Genomic DNA, 12,134 nt, shown 5'->3' with positions numbered 1-12,134 from the left:
CTAATTTCAAACCCTTGTTTTATGCATCACCCCACCTCACCTTTCCCGTTAAGCAGCCATAGTGTGTTTTCTAAATGTGTGACTCTGTTCTGTTTTGTAATTCAGTTCAAGTGTAGCGATTTTGACATTCCCTCTCTCAGTGATATCTTAGGATAAGTGTCTTTTTCTCTGTGACTTTTTTCACTGAGAGTCATCGTACCTAAATCCACTCATCCTGCTGCTACTAGCCTTATGACATTGATTTCATGGCTGAGTGATATTCCCTTGTGCCTAAGTACCACAACTTCTTTATCCATTTTTCGCTTTCCTGGGATATTGAAGGTGTACCGAAGTGGAGGTTCTTGGAAACAGAGCAGCCCTAAACTTTGGGGTGCCTGTGTCTTGTTGATTTTTAGGTTTCCCGATTGATACGCCCATGAGTGGAAGTGCCCTATGCTCTCTAAGCTGTGCTTATTACATGTTTCAGGACACGCCGTACACTTCTCCAGAGTGGCTGTTGGCAATTTACAGCCCGCCCATCAGCGTAGCAAGGCTCCCATGTCTCCATGGCCTGTCCTGCATTTCTGGTTTTTACACTTTTTTCAGCATGGCCCTTTTGACCGATGGCAAGCGAGCCTTCTTTGTAGCGCTGATTTGCCTTTCCGGCTTGCCTGGTTGGCCAAAAAGGGCGTATGCGTTTTTTCCTGAATATATTCAGGAAAAAACCCATACGCCCTTTTTGGCCAAGGGCATCATTGTCAACGCTTTGCCGCTTTTCATGTGCTTTCAAGGCGAGTCGAGTCTGCCTCCTGAAACCTGTTTCCTGCAATTCTGCCTTGCTTTCCAATCCTCCTCGTTGCCTTCCCTCAATATATTTGTGGACGAGAGTTATCATTTATAACTCTGCAGGTTTGTGAGTTGCAGTGCCCCTGAGCTCCATTTGTCAACTCGCTTTTTTGGGAGCTGGCCGCCAAAGCGCAGGATTGCTTCAGGCCGTATTCTGGTTCCGGGGGGCAGGCTGAGCCTGTGGTTCATTCTTCTTCCTGATGGGAAAATAGAGTGACCTGTGCCTGTCCCAACACCTAGAGCTAGTCTCTCATTGGTTCCCCCTCTTCCCGTTCATCCTCAGGCCAAATTGCGACCTGTCCGAAACAGGAGGTTAAAGGTGCTGATTCTCCAAGTAGGGAGATGGTTAGTCGAGCGGCTGGAATGGCGAACCCGAGCACAAGGAGAGGAGAAATGAGGTGCGTTTGAGAAACCTTTCCCGATCACACGGTGTACCATCTTCTGGGTTTCGCACGCATGTTTTCGATGTAGGAAGATGCCCTTGAACCTGGAGATTTGGGACCCACGGCATGGGTACCACGCAGTATGACTTTAAAGGGTCTGCGTTTGCTCACCCAAGCTCACCAATCCTCTCAGCCCCAAGAGTGTCCAGCCTTATGTCTCATCCAGCTGTGGGTCTAGATATGGTCAATCCAGGTTGCATCAGAGCCCCTGAACGGATTTTGTAAGAATTTCTCTCTCTTTCACTGTCTTTGTTTTATGGGGTTTTTTTTTTTAAGTAATCTATTTTTATAATGGGGTTTAGCTGCTTTTCACTGCTGTGTTTATGCCGCTTTACACCCTCTTGATTCACTTCCAGAGAGAGATCAATACATAGGTTTTAAGACTCTTACTAGTCAGATATATTCTTGGGCGGTGAATAGGGGCTGTTGAGTCCAGTTCACTGAGCAGGGAGTAGGTCTTGTCTATTACATATTTGGCTTGTGGAACGGTATCTGAGCTAATTTCAAACCCTTGTTTTATGCATCACCCCACCTCACCTTTCCCGTTAAGCAGCCATAGTGTGTTTTCTAAATGTGTGACTCTGTTCTGTTTTGTAATTCAGTTCAAGTGTAGCGATTTTGACATTCCCTCTCTCAGTGATATCTTAGGATAAGTGTCTTTTTCTCTGTGACTTTTTTCACTGAGAGTCATCGTACCTAAATCCACTCATCCTGCTGCTACTAGCCTTATGACATTGATTTCATGGCTGAGTGATATTCCCTTGTGCCTAAGTACCACAACTTCTTTATCCATTTTTCGCTTTCCTGGGATATTGAAGGTGTACCGAAGTGGAGGTTCTTGGAAACAGAGCAGCCCTAAACTTTGGGGTGCCTGTGTCTTGTTGATTTTTAGGTTTCCCGATTGATACGCCCATGAGTGGAAGTGCCCTATGCTCTCTAAGCTGTGCTTATTACATGTTTCAGGACACGCCGTACACTTCTCCAGAGTGGCTGTTGGCAATTTACAGCCCGCCCATCAGCGTAGCAAGGCTCCCATGTCTCCATGGCCTGTCCTGCATTTCTGGTTTTTACACTTTTTTCAGCATGGCCCTTTTGACCGATGGCAAGCGAGCCTTCTTTGTAGCGCTGATTTGCCTTTCCGGCTTGCCTGGTTGGCCAAAAAGGGCGTATGCGTTTTTTCCTGAATATATTCAGGAAAAAACCCATACGCCCTTTTTGGCCAAGGGCATCATTGTCAACGCTTTGCCGCTTTTCATGTGCTTTCAAGGCGAGTCGAGTCTGCCTCCTGAAACCTGTTTCCTGAAATTCTGCCTTGCTTTCCAATCCTCCTCGTTGCCTTCCCTCAATATATTTGTGGACGAGAGTTATCATTTATAACTCTGCAGGTTTGTGAGTTGCAGTGCCCCTGAGCTCCATTTGTCAACTGGCTTTTTTGGGAGCTGGCCGCCAAAGCGCAGGATTGCTTCAGGCCGTATTCTGGTTCCGGGGGGCAGGCTGAGCCTGTGGTTCATTCTTCTTCCTGATGGGAAAATAGAGTGACCTGTGCCTGTCCCAACACCTAGAGCTAGTCTCTCATTGGTTCCCCCTCTTCCCGTTCATCCTCAGGCCAAATTGCGACCTGTCCGAAACAGGAGGTTAAAGGTGCTGATTCTCCAAGTAGGGAGATTGTTAGTCGAGCGGCTGGAATGGCGATCCCGAGCACACGGAGAGGAGAAATGAGGTGCGTTTGAGAAACCTTTCCCGATCACACGGTGTACCATCTTCTGGGTTTCGCACGCATGTTTTCGATGTAGGAAGATGCCCTTGAACCTGGAGATTTGGGACCCACGGCATGGGTACCACGCAGTATGACTTTAAAGGGTCTGCGTTTGCTCACCCAAGCTCACCAATCCTCTCAGCCCCAAGAGTGTCCAGCCTTATGTCTCATCCAGCTGTGGGTCTAGATATGGTCAATCCAGGTTGCATCAGAGCCCCTGAACGGATTTTGTAAGAATTTCTCTCTCTTTCACTGTCTTTGTTTTATGGGGTTTTTTTTTAAGTAATCTATTTTTATAATGGGGTTTAGCTGCTTTTCACTGCTGTGTTTATGCCGCTTTACACCCTCTTGATTCACTTCCAGAGAGATATCAATAGATAGGTTTTAAGACTCTTACTAGTCAGATATATTCTTGGGCGGTGAATAGGGGCTGTTGAGTCCAGTTCACTGAGCAGGGAGTAGGTCTTGTCTATTACATATTTGGCTTGTGGAACGGTATCTGAGCTAATTTCAAACCCTTGTTTTATGCATCACCCCACCTCACCTTTCCCGTTAAGCAGCCATAGTGTGTTTTCTAAATGTGTGACTCTGTTCTGTTTTGTAATTCAGTTCAAGTGTAGCGACTTTGACATTCCCTCTCTCAGTGATATCTTAGGATAAGTGTCTTTTTCTCTGTGACTTATTTCACTGAGAGTCATCGTACCTAAATCCACTCATCCTGCTGCTACTAGCCTTATGACATTGATTTCATGGCTGAGTGATATTCCCTTGTGCCTAAGTACCACAACTTCTTTATCCATTTTTTGCTTTCCTGGGATATTGAAGGTGTACCGAAGTGGAGGTTCTTGGAAACAGAGCAGCCCTAAACTTTGGGGTGCCTGTGTCTTGTTGATTTTTAGGTTTCCCGATTTAGACGCCCATGAGTGGAAGTGCCCTATGCTCTCTAAGCTGTGCTTATTACATGTTTCAGGACACGCCGTACACTTCTCCAGAGTGGCTGTTGGCAATTTACAGCCCGCCCATCAGCGTAGCAAGGCTCCCATGTCTCCATGGCCTGTCCTGCATTTCTGGTTTTTACACTTTTTTCAGCATGGCCCTTTTGACCGATGGCAAGCGAGACTTCTTTGTAGCGCTGATTTGCCTTTCCGGCTTGCCTGGTTGGCCAAAAAGGGCGTATGCGTTTTTTCCTGAATATATTCAGGAAAAAACGCATACGCCCTTTTTGGCCAAGGGCATCATTGTCAACGCTTTGCCGCTTTTCATGTGCTTTCAAGGCGAGTCGAGTCTGCCTCCTGAAACCTGTTTCCTGAAATTCTGCCTTGCTTTCCAATCCTCCTCGTTGCCTTCCCTCAATATATTTGTGGACGAGAGTTATCATTTATAACTCTGCAGGTTTGTGAGTTGCAGTGCCCCTGAGCTCCATTTGTCAACTCGCTTTTTTGGGAGCTGGCCGCCAAAGCGCAGGATTGCTTCAGGCCGTATTCTGGTTCCGGGGGGCAGGCTGAGCCTGTGGTTCATTCTTCTTCCTGATGGGAAAATAGAGTGACCTGTGCCTGTCCCAACACCTAGAGCTAGTCTCTCATTGGTTCCCCCTCTTCCCGTTCATCCTCAGGCCAAATTGCGACCTGTCCGAAACAGGAGGTTAAAGGTGCTGATTCTCCAAGTAGGGAGATGGTTAGTCGAGCGGCTGGAATGGCGAACCCGAGCACAAGGAGAGGAGAAATGAGGTGCGTTTGAGAAACCTTTCCCGATCACACGGTGTACCATCTTCTGGGTTTCGCACGCATGTTTTCGATGTAGGAAGATGCCCTTGAACCTGGAGATTTGGGACCCACGGCATGGGTACCACGCAGTATGACTTTAAAGGGTCTGCGTTTGCTCACCCAAGCTCACCAATCCTCTCAGCCCCAAGAGTGTCCAGCCTTATGTCTCATCCAGCTGTGGGTCTAGATATGGTCAATCCAGGTTGCATCAGAGCCCCTGAACGGATTTTGTAAGAATTTCTCTCTCTTTCACTGTCTTTGTTTTATGGGGTTTTTTTTTTTAAGTAATCTATTTTTATAATGGGGTTTAGCTGCTTTTCACTGCTGTGTTTATGCCGCTTTACACCCTCTTGATTCACTTCCAGAGAGAGATCAATACATAGGTTTTAAGACTCTTACTAGTCAGATATATTCTTGGGCGGTGAATAGGGGCTGTTGAGTCCAGTTCACTGAGCAGGGAGTAGGTCTTGTCTATTACATATTTGGCTTGTGGAACGGTATCTGAGCTAATTTCAAACCCTTGTTTTATGCATCACCCCACCTCACCTTTCCCGTTAAGCAGCCATAGTGTGTTTTCTAAATGTGTGACTCTGTTCTGTTTTGTAATTCAGTTCAAGTGTAGCGATTTTGACATTCCCTCTCTCAGTGATATCTTAGGATAAGTGTCTTTTTCTCTGTGACTTTTTTCACTGAGAGTCATCGTACCTAAATCCACTCATCCTGCTGCTACTAGCCTTATGACATTGATTTCATGGCTGAGTGATATTCCCTTGTGCCTAAGTACCACAACTTCTTTATCCATTTTTCGCTTTCCTGGGATATTGAAGGTGTACCGAAGTGGAGGTTCTTGGAAACAGAGCAGCCCTAAACTTTGGGGTGCCTGTGTCTTGTTGATTTTTAGGTTTCCCGATTGATACGCCCATGAGTGGAAGTGCCCTATGCTCTCTAAGCTGTGCTTATTACATGTTTCAGGACACGCCGTACACTTCTCCAGAGTGGCTGTTGGCAATTTACAGCCCGCCCATCAGCGTAGCAAGGCTCCCATGTCTCCATGGCCTGTCCTGCATTTCTGGTTTTTACACTTTTTTCAGCATGGCCCTTTTGACCGATGGCAAGCGAGACTTCTTTGTAGCGCTGATTTGCCTTTCCGGCTTGCCTGGTTGGCCAAAAAGGGCGTATGCGTTTTTTCCTGAATATATTCAGGAAAAAACGCATACGCCCTTTTTGGCCAAGGGCATCATTGTCAACGCTTTGCCGCTTTTCATGTGCTTTCAAGGCGAGTCGAGTCTGCCTCCTGAAACCTGTTTCCTGCAATTCTGCCTTGCTTTCCAATCCTCCTCGTTGCCTTCCCTCAATATATTTGTGGACGAGAGTTATCATTTATAACTCTGCAGGTTTGTGAGTTGCAGTGCCCCTGAGCTCCATTTGTCAACTCGCTTTTTTGGGAGCTGGCCGCCAAAGCGCAGGATTGCTTCAGGCCGTATTCTGGTTCCGGGGGGCAGGCTGAGCCTGTGGTTCATTCTTCTTCCTGATGGGAAAATAGAGTGACCTGTGCCTGTCCCAACACCTAGAGCTAGTCTCTCATTGGTTCCCCCTCTTCCCGTTCATCCTCAGGCCAAATTGCGACCTGTCCGAAACAGGAGGTTAAAGGTGCTGATTCTCCAAGTAGGGAGATGGTTAGTCGAGCGGCTGGAATGGCGAACCCGAGCACAAGGAGAGGAGAAATGAGGTGCGTTTGAGAAACCTTTCCCGATCACACGGTGTACCATCTTCTGGGTTTCGCACGCATGTTTTCGATGTAGGAAGATGCCCTTGAACCTGGAGATTTGGGACCCACGGCATGGGTACCACGCAGTATGACTTTAAAGGGTCTGCGTTTGCTCACCCAAGCTCACCAATCCTCTCAGCCCCAAGAGTGTCCAGCCTTATGTCTCATCCAGCTGTGGGTCTAGATATGGTCAATCCAGGTTGCATCAGAGCCCCTGAACGGATTTTGTAAGAATTTCTCTCTCTTTCACTGTCTTTGTTTTATGGGGTTTTTTTTTTTAAGTAATCTATTTTTATAATGGGGTTTAGCTGCTTTTCACTGCTGTGTTTATGCCGCTTTACACCCTCTTGATTCACTTCCAGAGAGAGATCAATACATAGGTTTTAAGACTCTTACTAGTCAGATATATTCTTGGGCGGTGAATAGGGGCTGTTGAGTCCAGTTCACTGAGCAGGGAGTAGGTCTTGTCTATTACATATTTGGCTTGTGGAACGGTATCTGAGCTAATTTCAAACCCTTGTTTTATGCATCACCCCACCTCACCTTTCCCGTTAAGCAGCCATAGTGTGTTTTCTAAATGTGTGACTCTGTTCTGTTTTGTAATTCAGTTCAAGTGTAGCGATTTTGACATTCCCTCTCTCAGTGATATCTTAGGATAAGTGTCTTTTTCTCTGTGACTTTTTTCACTGAGAGTCATCGTACCTAAATCCACTCATCCTGCTGCTACTAGCCTTATGACATTGATTTCATGGCTGAGTGATATTCCCTTGTGCCTAAGTACCACAACTTCTTTATCCATTTTTCGCTTTCCTGGGATATTGAAGGTGTACCGAAGTGGAGGTTCTTGGAAACAGAGCAGCCCTAAACTTTGGGGTGCCTGTGTCTTGTTGATTTTTAGGTTTCCCGATTTATACGCCCATGAGTGGAAGTGCCCTATGCTCTCTAAGCTGTGCTTATTACATGTTTCAGGACACGCCGTACACTTCTCCAGAGTGGCTGTTGGCAATTTACAGCCCGCCCATCAGCGTAGCAAGGCTCCCATGTCTCCATGGCCTGTCCTGCATTTCTGGTTTTTACACTTTTTTCAGCATGGCCCTTTTGACCGATGGCAAGCGAGACTTCTTTGTAGCGCTGATTTGCCTTTCCGGCTTGCCTGGTTGGCCAAAAAGGGCGTATGCGTTTTTTCCTGAATATATTCAGGAAAAAACGCATACGCCCTTTTTGGCCAAGGGCATCATTGTCAACGCTTTGCCGCTTTTCATGTGCTTTCAAGGCGAGTCGAGTCTGCCTCCTGAAACCTGTTTCCTGCAATTCTGCCTTGCTTTCCAATCCTCCTCGTTGCCTTCCCTCAATATATTTGTGGACGAGAGTTATCATTTATAACTCTGCAGGTTTGTGAGTTGCAGTGCCCCTGAGCTCCATTTGTCAACTCGCTTTTTTGGGAGCTGGCCGCCAAAGCGCAGGATTGCTTCAGGCCGTATTCTGGTTCCGGGGGTCAGGCTGAGCCTGTGGTTCATTCTTCTTCCTGATGGGAAAATAGAGTGACCTGTGCCTGTCCCAACACCTAGAGCTAGTCTCTCATTGGTTCCCCCTCTTCCCGTTCATCCTCAGGCCAAATTGCGACCTGTCCGAAACAGGAGGTTAAAGGTGCTGATTCTCCAAGTAGGGAGATGGTTAGTCGAGCGGCTGGAATGGCGAACCCGAGCACAAGGAGAGGAGAAATGAGGTGCGTTTGAGAAACCTTTCCCGATCACACGGTGTACCATCTTCTGGGTTTCGCACGCATGTTTTCGATGTAGGAAGATGCCCTTGAACCTGGAGATTTGGGACCCACGGCATGGGTACCACGCAGTATGACTTTAAAGGGTCTGCGTTTGCTCACCCAAGCTCACCAATCCTCTCAGCCCCAAGAGTGTCCAGCCTTATGTCTCATCCAGCTGTGGGTCTAGATATGGTCAATCCAGGTTGCATCAGAGCCCCTGAACGGATTTTGTAAGAATTTCTCTCTCTTTCACTGTCTTTGTTTTATGGGTTTTTTTTTTAAGTAATCTATTTTTATAATGGGGTTTAGCTGCTTTTCACTGCTGTGTTTATGCCGCTTTACACCCTCTTGATTCACTTCCAGAGAGAGGTCAATACATAGGTTTTAAGACTCTTACTAGTCAGATGTATTCTTGGGCGGTGAATAGGGGCTGTTGAGTCCAGTTCACTGAGCAGGGAGTAGGTCTTGTCTATTACATATTTGGCTTGTGGAACGGTATCTGAGCTAATTTCAAACCCTTGTTTTATGCATCACCCCACCTCACCTTTCCCGTTAAGCAGCCATAGTGTGTTTTCTAAATGTGTGACTCTGTTCTGTTTTGTAATTCAGTTCAAGTGTAGCGATTTTGACATTCCCTCTCTCAGTGATATCTTAGGATAAGTGTCTTTTTCTCTGTGACTTATTTCACTGAGAGTCATCGTACCTAAATCCACTCATCCTGCTGCTACTAGCCTTATGACATTGATTTCATGGCTGAGTGATATTCCCTTGTGCCTAAGTACCACAACTTCTTTATCCATTTTTCGCTTTCCTGGGATATTGAAGGTGTACCGAAGTGGAGGTTCTTGGAAACAGGGCAGCCCTAAACTTTGGGGTGCCTGTGTCTTGTTGATTTTTAGGTTTCCCGATTTATACGCCCATGAGTGGAAGTGCCCTATGCTCTCTAAGCTGTGCTTATTACATGTTTCAGGACACACCGTACACTTCTCCAGAGTGGCTGTTGGCAATTTACAGCCCGCCCATCAGCGTAGCAAGGCTCCCATGTCTCCATGGCCTGTCCTGCATTTCTGGTTTTTACACTTTTTTCAGCATGGCCCTTTTGACCGATGGCAAGCGAGCCTTCTTTGTAGCGCTGATTTGCCTTTCCGGCTTGCCTGGTTGGCCAAAAAGGGCGTATGCGTTTTTTCGTGAATATATTCAGGAAAAAACGCATACGCCCTTTTTGGCCAAGGGCATCATTGTCAACGCTTTGCCGCTTTTCATGTGCTTTCAAGGCGAGTCGAGTCTGCCTCCTGAAACCTGTTTCCTGCAATTCTGCCTTGCTTTCCAATCCTCCTCGTTGCCTTCCCTCAATATATTTGTGGACGAGAGTTATCATTTATAACTCTGCAGGTTTGTGAGTTGCAGTGCCCCTGAGCTCCATTTGTCAACTGGCTTTTTTGGGAGCTGGCCGCCAAAGCGCAGGATTGCTTCAGGCCGTATTCTGGTTCCGGGGGGCAGGCTGAGCCTGTGGTTCATTCTTCTTCCTGATGGGAAAATAGAGTGACCTGTGCCTGTCCCAACACCTAGAGCTAGTCTCTCATTGGTTCCCCCTCTTCCCGTTCATCCTCAGGCCAAATTGCGACCTGTCCGAAACAGGAGGTTAAAGGTGCTGATTCTCCAAGTAGGGAGATGGTTAGTCGAGCGGCTGGAATGGCGATCCCGAGCACACGGAGAGGAGAAATGAGGTGCGTTTGAGAAACCTTTCCCGATCACACGGTGTACCATCTTCTGGGTTTCGCACGCATGTTTTCGATGTAGGAAGATGCCCTTGAACCTGGAGATTTGGGACCCACGGCATGGGTACCACGCAGTATGACTTTAAAGGGTCTGCGTTTGCTCACCCAAGCTCACCAATCCTCTCAGCCCCAAGAGTGTCCAGCCTTATGTCTCATCCAGCTGTGGGTCTAGATATGGTCAATCCAGGTTGCATCAGAGCCCCTGAACGGATTTTGTAAGAATTTCTCTCTCTTTCACTGTCTTTGTTTTATGGGGTTTTTTTTTAAGTAATCTATTTTTATAATGGGGTTTAGCTGCTTTTCACTGCTGTGTTTATGCCGCTTTACACCCTCTTGATTCACTTCCAGAGAGATATCAATACATAGGTTTTAAGACTCTTACTAGTCAGATATATTCTTGGGCGGTGAATAGGGGCTGTTGAGTCCAGTTCACTGAGCAGGGAGTAGGTCTTGTCTATTACATATTTGGCTTGTGGAACGGTATCTGAGCTAATTTCAAACCCTTGTTTTATGCATCACCCCACCTCACCTTTCCCGTTAAGCAGCCATAGTGTGTTTTCTAAATGTGTGACTCTGTTCTGTTTTGTAATTCAGTTCAAGTGTAGCGACTTTGACATTCCCTCTCTCAGTGATATCTTAGGATAAGTGTCTTTTTCTCTGTGACTTATTTCACTGAGAGTCATCGTACCTAAATCCACTCATCCTGCTGCTACTAGCCTTATGACATTGATTTCATGGCTGAGTGATATTCCCTTGTGCCTAAGTACCACAACTTCTTTATCCATTTTTCGCTTTCCTGGGATATTGAAGGTGTACCGAAGTGGAGGTTCTTGGAAACAGAGCAGCCCTAAACTTTGGGGTGCCTGTGTCTTGTTGATTTTTAGGTTTCCCGATTGATACGCCCATGAGTGGAAGTGCCCTATGCTCTCTAAGCTGTGCTTATTACATGTTTCAGGACACGCCGTACACTTCTCCAGAGTGGCTGTTGGCAATTTACAGCCCGCCCATCAGCGTAGCAAGGCTCCCATGTCTCCATGGCCTGTCCTGCATTTCTGGTTTTTACACTTTTTTCAGCATGGCCCTTTTGACCGATGGCAAGCGAGACTTCTTTGTAGCGCTGATTTGCCTTTCCGGCTTGCCTGGTTGGCCAAAAAGGGCGTATGCGTTTTTTCGTGAATATATTCAGGAAAAAACCCATACGCCCTTTTTGGCCAAGGGCATCATTGTCAACGCTTTGCCGCTTTTCATGTGCTTTCAAGGCGAGTCGAGTCTGCCTCCTGAAACCTGTTTCCTGCAATTCTGCCTTGCTTTCCAATCCTCCTCGTTGCCTTCCCTCAATATATTTGTGGACGAGAGTTATCATTTATAACTCTGCAGGTTTGTGAGTTGCAGTGCCCCTGAGCTCCATTTGTCAACTCGCTTTTTTGGGAGCTGGCCGCCAAAGCGCAGGATTGCTTCAGGCCGTATTCTGGTTCCGGGGGGCAGGCTGAGCCTGTGGTTCATTCTTCTTCCTGATGGGAAAATAGAGTGACCTGTGCCTGTCCCAACACCTAGAGCTGGTCTCTCACTGGTTCCCCCTCTTCCCGTTCATCCTCAGGCCAAATTGCGACCTTTACGAAACAGGAGGTTAAAGGTGCTGATTCTCCAAGTAGGGAGATTGTTAGTCGAGCGGCTGGAATGGCGATCCCGAGCACACGGAGAGGAGAAATGAGGTGCGTTTGAGAAACCTTTCCCGATCACACGGTGTACCATCTTCTGGGTTTCGCACGCATGTTTTCGATGTAGGAAGATGCCCTTGAACCTGGAGATTTGGGACCCACGGCATGGGTACCACGCAGTATGACTTTAAAGGGTCTGCGTTTGCTCACCCAAGCTCACCAATCCTCTCAGCCCCAAGAGTGTCCAGCCTTATGTCTCATCCAGCTGTGGGTCTAGATATGGTCAATCCAGGTTGCATCAGAGCCCCTGAACGGATTTTGTAAGAATTTCTCTCTCTTTCACTGTCTTTGTTTTATGGGGTTTTTTTTTAAGTAATCAAT

This window comes from Eubalaena glacialis, chromosome 7, assembly GCF_028564815.1.
Source record: "Eubalaena glacialis isolate mEubGla1 chromosome 7, mEubGla1.1.hap2.+ XY, whole genome shotgun sequence".
Lineage (NCBI taxonomy): Eukaryota > Metazoa > Chordata > Mammalia > Artiodactyla > Balaenidae > Eubalaena > Eubalaena glacialis.
This window is presented reverse-complemented; position numbering follows the sequence as displayed.